Raw genomic sequence first — 9,747 nt, forward strand, 5'->3', positions numbered from 1 at the left:
GCACCGCCAGCCTCCAACTTGCACCACGGTGACGTCAGTTGTAGCATGATGGCGGTAGCCTGGACTATTTTGAATCCTGTCGCTCTTTTCGCGCATTAAACGGGCACATTTTGACAGCGGGAATGCCACACCACGGCTCGGAGAACTCCAGCTAAACCACAAATACTACCATGGACTCGGTGGTGGGCGACGACAAGACGCTCCCCGTCGACCTGAATGGAAGGTAAAAGAAAAGAAAAAAAAGTCTGGAGATTAGCCAGCTAACGATTAGCATGTCTGCGCTCTTCAATTTGGGGGCGAGGCTAGCTAAAGCTAACCTAGTGTAATTCAAGTTGCTCGGGCTCTGTCTATCAACTGAAATACATATTGGACTTTATTGTGTAGTTCTGTGTATATTGAGCCATGTTTCGCGTGCCACGTATTGATGGCTCCGAATAGGCTCCTGCGTACTTTTCACGGGACTTTTTCCCTCACGTATGCTCAAATGTTGCGTTGTTTTTTTTGCCTTTTAACTACATTTGGTGCGACTTTATTTGGCCTCAATTGATAATATTACGTTTCAGTTATATGTGAGTAATACTGATGTTATTATCCCAAGGTCCGAGCTACTATGTCAATCATACTGGGCCAGATGCTGATTGGCTCGTATCCTTGGCGCACGACAGCGAAAATAAAGTAGGCCAGAGCGACGGGTGCCTCATTCAACGCTAAAGCGTACGCTGAACTAGCCGCCATATTGGATGTGGGAACGAGTAATTTGTAATAATTATCTGTAGTTAACTTTATATTTGATATAAAAAAAAAAAAACGATGATTAAAAAACAAACAAACAGCGAATTGTAAACCTTAATATCAAATCTACATTTCAATTTCTGATGATCATAAACACAAATTAAATATTTAACATTAATATTTGAATATTCATCATCATTAGAAACGGTGTTACAATATATTCATTGGTAGCTGTAAACGCTTGTCGTACCAAAACCTCCTTTGTCAAAGTTTGGTATATTTGATATTTTTCTAAAATTGATAGTTTGGTCAGTCACCACATGGGTATTTTTTTATTTTTTATTATTGACTACGATAAAGTGTAAAAATGTTTGCGTGTGAGAATGGATGAAGAGGCATTAACTTTTTTGGCGCTTTGTAGGTTTTATTTATTTATTTTTATTAAGTACACTTTCTGTTTATTTTATATTTATCCGGGTATGGCAATTGAGAACAAATTCTCTTTTGCAATGCTTCCCTGACTGCAAACTGTATGCAAAAATTAAAGCTAACGCAAATAATGCCATCTCAAAGGCGCCATCAGTCGACACAATAAGTTAAGAAAACACAACAAAAAGTTTTCGGGGGTTAGAGTGAGTTTGATATTATTTCAATTCATTTCTGTGGGGACATTTAAGTTCGCTGCTTCAGTGTTTTTAGATCTTTTTGTTAGATGTTATTATAATATACCGAAGTATAATTACAATAATTTCACAAGTGTCAAAGGCTTTTATTGACAATTAAATGAAATGTATGCAAAGTGTCAATATTTGCAGTGTCGAGCCACGTAGTTATCACCTTTGTCCTTATGGCAATAAATTATTAAATTAATAATAAATTGTTCGTCACTGTTTATGAATGTTTGGGAGAAGTTGCCCTCGGAGGATGTTATGGTACCATTCTTTATTTATTATTATTTATTATTTGGCCACGACTGTTCTTAACATAAATGTTTCTGGTCACATCTGCCACATCCAATATGGCAGCCACGCTGCCATTTTTTGCAGAAAAAGGGCCAACCCACTCATTGAGGCGTCTATGCGTAAACGTCTCCGCCTCCTTGCACAGTCGCATCCACAGTGGTGCACTTACTTGTCTTGTTGCTTGTGGTCCTCCCGCTCACTCGCAGCCTCATTGGGGAGAGCAGAGTGCGCCGTCCCGGTAGGTGGAAAACAAAACCTCATTTAACCCTGCTTTACTACTGCAGTAGTACCTCGACGACCACTGCTGCTGCTGCTGCTGCTGTACTTAGTGTACTGTTGTGTTTAGAGTCCCATCATTTCCTCTTGCTGCATGTATCTAGTCTAAGCATCCTTAACCTTGGCCTTAAAAGGACTTCCAGGTGGTGAGCGTGCCGCCGGAGTAATCCAAGATGTTAGCCGATATGTGCGGTGTGAATTACGACAAAACGTGCTGCGTTGCGAGCGACTGCTGGCGACTCGGATAAACTGGTCGGAAAGCAGTGTTCAGCAGAAAGGCAAAAAAAGAGGAAGTCAGTGTTGTGCTGTTTCTTGTTTAGGACTGGTTAGCACGGGTGCTTCCGCCAAACTGTGAACAACAGACATTCTCTGCTGCCTACTTTATAGTATAATGGTGCTCCTTAATATGGCAGCATGCGTCGTGGCGAATGTTGTTTTGCATCTTGGTTTTGTTTTGCCGAAACCTGTCACATGTGGTAGCGCGCTTCCTCTTCATCTGCACAGGAAGCGTGCGACGAGTCGACTCTTTTGAAGGCTTACAGTGTGTTTTAGTCCAAATGTTATTCAGTTATTATTCGGGTTTCAAAGGGGGTGGAAAATCTGGAAAGTTTCCATAGGAAGCTAAAATGGCGAATTCTGAAAATATTATCCATAGCATTTATGGCAATTAACGGGGAATTGAGGGTAATTTCATGGAACGTTGGAAACATGTCATTTTCAAGCATAAATATGTTATAAACAATTTTTGTCACAAGCAGACGCCCGTGAAAATTGGTTTGTGAATAGAGTACACATGTGAGTAATACTGTATGCATTTATAGGAGTAAAATAAGCACACTTAGCAGCACATACAGTATGTTTTCAGGGGTTTTCCTGGCTCAAATTGAGGCAGACGTGGTTTTATCCTGACTATTACTAGTAGCACATTTTGATAATCAATTAGCTGTCGATTAATCATTGCACCTTTAATAAATGTACGTTAACGTGCATAATATGTTTATTCAATGTTCATGACAAGTAATGTGTGTGTTGTTATTATCATTATTATTATTACATCTCCCGAAATAGTGCAGAGTGGTTGTGTAATTGAACAGTGACCAAAAGTTGTGACAGATGCTCGAGGGTGCCTCGCGTCATGTGATTTGTTCACAAGAGGTCAGGCGTCAAGGGTCACGCTCACGAGTGCGAAAGCTCACACTCGAGCTAAAAAAAAAAAAAACAGCCTAACCAGGAATGAAGTCACTTTCTTTCTTTCCCAGTGGAGTACTTAAGCACATTGTTGTCATGGGGGTGTGAGGGGATGACGTGACACCACCACAGCGTTGTCATCACAGTGCGCTTCTTGTCCTCTCACCAAAGCAAAGCAAAGCAAAGCGTCTTGTGTCCTGTGTCTTGAATTTGAAAGCTCGGCTGCCACTGGCACATGCTGCGTCTGTCGCGCACACAGAGAGAGAGAGAGAGAGAGAGAGAGAGAGAGAGAAAGAGCGGGCGAGCGAGAGCTCAACCATGTAAATGAAGCGGAGTCGTTCTTGAGCTATTTGTGGAGCGTGTCCGTAGGGCTGTGTGGAAGCGGCCAGCGTGAGTAACGCACAGCTCAGTTGCCATTAAAAACAAAAACAAAAAACAAAAAACAACAAGCACTACTTTTAGCGTGTACGCAGCTATGATGCGTTGCTGCAACGCGGTGCTCGGCTGCCCATTGATTCAGCTTACCAAATGATTTTATCCTCAGCTGCGGCCTCCCAGACTCACTAAATGCCGGCGACCACTCCCCCACGGACGTCATGACAGGTAAGGCCGAGCTTCCCTTTTTGTTTGTTGACATTACGTTCCCCCTTGTGTGCTCATTAACGCCGCCGCTTTCAAACATGAGCAAAGAGATCGGCCGCTCGAGTCTAATGAGGCAATCCCGCTGATGATTCTCTCGTCGAGGTACAAATATGACAAGGACACACAGTGTACAAAGGCCGCCTTTACAAAGGAAATCATTTTTGATTGACAATGAAGAGACCGTGGATATAAGAAGTCTACACACCCCTGTTCTTTTTTTTATTTAAATTTTTTATTTAAAAAAAAAAAAAATTTTTTTTATTTTTTTTAGAGAGAGACCTGTTCAAATGGCAGCTTTGTGTAAAAGTTCTGAAATGATTCATCTTGGTCTCTTTTTTTATATCACAATAGCTTGGCATTTGAACAGGGGTGTGTAGACTTTTTATATCCACTGTATCATGTACATACACATTTTAAAAAAAGCATCCAGCTATTGCAAAAGCTAAAGTATTTGTTGAACCATAAATACAGTCAAAATTATATTGCCGATTTTTTTTGTCGTGGACGAACTTGAGATATGTCTTTGCTTGAGTGACTTGAGGAAGAAAGAAAAAAAAGAGCAACAGTTTTAGTAAAGGTGGACACAATGGAGACATTACTGTCAGCCAATCAATGTGCAGACAAGGACTTTGCGTTTACAAAATAATTTCCTCCGCCGTCTTATTTGCCTGAATCCAAAAGCCTGGAGTCAAGTGTGATGCTGGTGGTGGGACTAGTTTTGGCAAAATAACTTTCTAGAAGCCCCAGGCAGTGTGACTAATAATTTATTTTGTTGTCCCAACAGCGCCGTCCTGTCCCGGCAAGATGTCCCCCAACAAAGCCCTCACCATGAAGGACTATGAAAACGTAAGTTTGGTTACCGAGCTGAGGTTACAGAGTTAGTCCAATTAGTTAGTTAGTTAGTTAGGTTTATGCAAAACTACGCGAGGCAGATATAGGTAGTTAATGACTACACTACATTAACTAGTTAGTCAGTTAGTTAGATTACACAAAAGCTGCACTTCACTAGTTAGTTGGTGAGTCAGATAAGACAAAAACTACATGACAAATTAGTTAATTAGTTAGGTTACATAAAACAACACAAGTTACAGATACACTATAGTAGCTAAATAGCTAGCTAGTCAGCTTGTATACAACTGTACTAGTTAATTGGATCATGTAAAAATTTGATTAATTTTGTGGTTTGATGGTAATTTAGTTCATTAGTTATATTATGTAAAACTATACAAAGTTAGTAAATTGGGCTGCTAGTTACTCCTCACTAGTTACAGTAGTTGGTGAGTCACTAAATTATACAAATACACGACACACGGTTGGTTGGTTAGTTAGTTAGTTACATAGAACAACATTAGTACAAATATACTTTACGTTATTGTTAGCTAGCTAGTCAGAGTGTGCAAAATTATACTAGTTAGTTGGACCAGGCAGAAATGTAGCCGCAAGGTGGCACAAGACAGTGTCTTCTTGTGCCGGTCCCAAGCCCGGATAGATACAGAGGGTTGTGACAGGAAGGGCATCCGACGTAAAACTTTGGCCAAATCAAATATATGACTTCAATCGGTCGAGGCCCGGGTTAGCAACGGCCGCCATCGGTGCTGTTGACCTGCAGGGTGCCGGTGGAAACTGGACTACTGTTGGTCGAAGAAGGAAAGGTGTGTTCGTAGGAAGAAAGAGAAGAGGAGCACCAAGAGTCTAGGACTGGGAGTAAGGACTTTGAATGTTGGAACGATGACAGGAAAAGGTAGAGCGCATGTCCGAGGCTTTGGAGGTCAAGTCAGAGAAGCCAGACTGCAATGGTTTGGACATGTCCAGAGGAGAGATAGCGAGTATATTGGCACAAGGATGCTGAGTTTCCAAATGCCAGGCAGGAAGTCTAGAGGAAGACCAAAGAGGAGGTTTATGGATGTAGTTAAAGAGGACATGAAAGCAGTTGGTGTGAGAGCAGAGGATGCAGAGGACAGGGTTCGATGGGGGCAACTGATTCGTTGTGGCGACCACTGAAGGGAAAAGCCCAAAAAGTGGGGGGAAAAAAAGAAGAAGTTAGACCAGGCAGAAAATTATAAACGTGATCAATTTTGTGAATCGATAGTGTTAGCTCGTTAATTAGTCTGCATATGCTGTACATCTGCTTCCGTTGACTGTATCGTATTAAGTTGCATTGCGTTAACTTGTACTCCACCTGAACCCCATTAAACCATTTATGGACATTTGTTGTTGAGGAGGAGGAGGAGGAGGAGGAGGAGGAGGATGTGTGAGGCATGCTGGCCCTCAGACATGTTGGCCTGAGCCGCTGGTTGCATGATGAGATGTTTTATGTACTGGAAGGGAGCAGACTGCACCCCCACCCCCACCCCCACCTCCCACCTCCCATTTTCCAGATGCGTGCTGCTACAACCCCGCGGCACAATGATGCACAGTTGGCCTGGCTCTCACATGCAAGCATGATGAAGGCCTTCATTCATTTTAACAACGCACACAAAACGTACAGTTGTTCTATGCACGCGATTCACAGCTTTTCAATCTCATTGACCTTGCTTTGCAAACGCAAGACAATTGGATTTCGGACAACAACAACAACAACAGGAGAGTCTTGTGGTAATAACATGCCAATGTGTTTGTTTGCTTTTGTTTGAAGCAAATCACCGCGCTGAAAAAGGAGAACTTCAACCTGAAGTTGCGCATTTACTTCATGGAGGAGCGCATGCAGCAGAAATGCGACGACTCCACAGAGGACATATTCAAAACGGTGGCGTACTTACTACAAAAGCTTCACACCGTATGCTTCAGCATGTTTATTAAATTACTGTGGTTTGCTGTAAAACTGACAAATAACACAAATACAATGAAATATTATTTATTTAAACACCAAAATATTCAAACCGCATAACAAAATCCACGAGTTTAATGCTAACATGGTGCAAAATGCCATAGATGAGCTAATGGAAATTAGCATCAGTGTCACAGTAACTATAAACTGCAACGTTAACACACAGCGTATTTAGGTCATGTATATTGAAATACACAACTGTTCATCCAAGCCATACGGTAGCACGTTAATCATAGGTATATCTTTTCTATGGGAACATTCTCTGCTTCTTCTTTACTTAATTATTCCACATCTACGTCTGGCAGAGCTCTATGATGAACTGCACATTGCAGCACAATGTGGCACAACTCAAAATTCGGTCTTGTGTGCGTCTATACAGGAGCCACCCATTAAAAACAAACGCAAAAACATCTCTTATTAGCAGGGGTAGTCACTTCTTAAATAAAAAGTAATATTACCAACTTCAGACAATGTTATTGTGTGGAGCAAAGGTCAAAACCCAAAGAAGTCTTCTCTTCACAGAACATTGAATTGAAAGTGGAACTGGAGTCCAAGAAGAGGGACTTGGCAGAGAAGCAGGAGTTGCTCGTGTCTGCGTCGTAAGAGCTCTTCCGCCGTCCAAGTTTGTAAAAATCCGATACGTGGTGATGAGCTCGGCCACGTCTGTGAATGTTTTGGCAGCAAAGCGCTGGAGAGTCTGGCCGGCCGAGAGACGAGAGAGCCGCAGCGCCTCAGAGAGCAGGCTCAGCGAGAGATGGAGGCGCTCCGCGACTCGTTCAACAAGAGGGTCGCAGAACTGGAAGGAGTGAGTCAAACTAGCCAGGCATTTGTTTGCAAAGCACGTTACTGCCACCTGTAGGACAGGAGTGGGACAACAACGTTACACTAATCACAATTACCGTCATTTCTTTTTTTTTTTTTTTTTTTTCTTGCATCAGTGCCTGCGGACAGCTGAAGACGAGGTGGGGAAGATGGCAGCCATCGCTGAGCAAGAGAAGCTCAAAAACATCAACATGGAGAAGCAGCTCCAATTCGTGGGATTGCCCGACCCCGTCGCCACCTCACCAGCTGGCCCCGTGCATGATTTGCAGCTGGCACTGCAGGAGAAGGACACGTAAATATAAAGAGCAAGACCAACTCTTACTTTTGGGTCTGGAGATATGTCATTGTTGTTTTCCCCCCTCAGCGTCATCGAGCAGCTGTCGATCACGTTAAAGAACCAGGAAGCGGAGATCCGTCAGAACGACGACAGGCACAGAGAGATGGACGCGCTGTCATGTGATCGAGTCAAACAGTTGACGGATGAACTTCAGGTGTGACTTTATTATGATGGCGCCATCTCACTGTGCGTAGTCCATTTGCCATCATGCCAATTGTGTTTGTTTTGACGCTCAGGCCCTGAGGGACGAACGACTCAGAGAAAAGGACCAAATCAAACCTGACCGCCAGGTTGGTGCTTTTTGAATATAAAGAACATCTTTTTTTTCTTTTCTTTTTTTTTTCCCCGTCTCTCGCCTTTAGGGCAGTGGAATGTTTTTGTGTTGCTGTTAGCAACACAGTCTTTGTGTCAGCCTGTTACATAATTCTCCTCTATTTTACTTCTAATCAAAAGCTCGGCATCGGGTAAGTCAATGAAAGTCCACCATATAATGCAAAATGCCAGAAATGGTCAAATTGGCATTGATTTTGTCGTTAGGCATGGGCCAATATTAGATTCTGACGATGTAATGACCCTGAACAAAAAAATATTGCACTATCACAATATTAAAAATAAAAGAAGCTCTAAAATTACCTTTTTTGGAGAATTTGAGTAAACGAAAAAAAAAATTCCCTATGAAAAAAATCTATATTATTTTATTTGTAAAAACAAAATATAGAAAATGAGAAGAAATGTGTATCATCCATCCATCCATCCATCCATTTACTACCGCTTATTTGAGGTCGGGTCGCCGGGGGGGGGGGGGGGGGGGGGGTCGGGTGTTTTCAGTGCAAGTATGCTACTTGCGTCCCCTCTAACCTCATCCACAAGTGAGTGATGTTTTTTTTTTTTTTTTTTTTTTTTTTTAAGTTTACTTGGGTGGCCCGCCCAAGTATTAAAATGGTGTGGGAAACACTGCACAGTGTTAATGGTGCACTGTTTTCGTCTCCTGAGACGCCGGATGGTGGACCAGAATTTCCTCGAAGTCGTTTTCCATGTATCGTTTCCATGTATCATGTTAAGCTTAAATAAATAAATATGTTTTAATTCTTCTTAGTAAGTGACATGTCCCATTACTGGTGAGCTTTTTTCTTTTTTCTTTTTTAGAACAGACCCTTGGGCTACTAATGTTATCATCGGGCCTAACTAGTACCTGCTGGCTTTTTTTTCTCCTTTTTTTTTTTTAAGGACCATGCACATTAATAGCCAACTTTGTTTGCAGTATCTCATCTTTCTCCCTCCTACCTCATCCTCGGTTATGAGAAGGAGAAGAAAAAAGAGGCAATTAACTTCAAAGAGGCGGCTTATTTATTCAACTCTGAAAGCAGCCAATAATATTTTGCCCTGCTTTGACATCGCCTAAAAAAAAAGAATAGCTCATTACGGTGGCAGACAGTATTAACAGTTATTGAAAACCATGTTAAACCCTCAAAACAGTAATCGGCCATGCCTAAAATGAACCATGATATCGCAGGGGAACACTGTACTTGTTTGTCTTTCTTCCACCTTGTTTTCTAGACACTGAGAAAGTGGGATACTCTGTGATGTCATTCTGTCGCCACAATTGTTCACACGAAATGTGCATTTATGAAAGTGATCCAGTGCACTTGTTCCTTGGATTAAAGATCTATGATGTTGAGCTCTGAGAAGGCGCAGCAATGCATCTGTAACATCTTCCAGCCACTTTGCACATAGAACTGAACTCACTCACTAAGTGTAGTTCATGGCCCTTCTTCAGGTCTTGGCGTCAGGTCTCCGGTCACAGAGTTAAAACCGGATTACCAGGCTGTCTGGAGTCAGTTATTTATGGCTGTCCATTATTTACTGAAAATAATCCTGGCTCACCACGAAGTTATCCGCCAGTTTTGGTGTGGCATGACTTGTCCGTCATGGTTGGTGTCAAACGGAGATGGGGTTACCAG

Source organism: Leptonotus elevatus, chromosome 15, assembly GCF_054856555.1.
Source record: "Leptonotus elevatus isolate MCC_2025b chromosome 15, RoL_Lele_1.0, whole genome shotgun sequence".
Classification (NCBI taxonomy): Eukaryota; Metazoa; Chordata; class Actinopteri; order Syngnathiformes; family Syngnathidae; genus Leptonotus; species Leptonotus elevatus.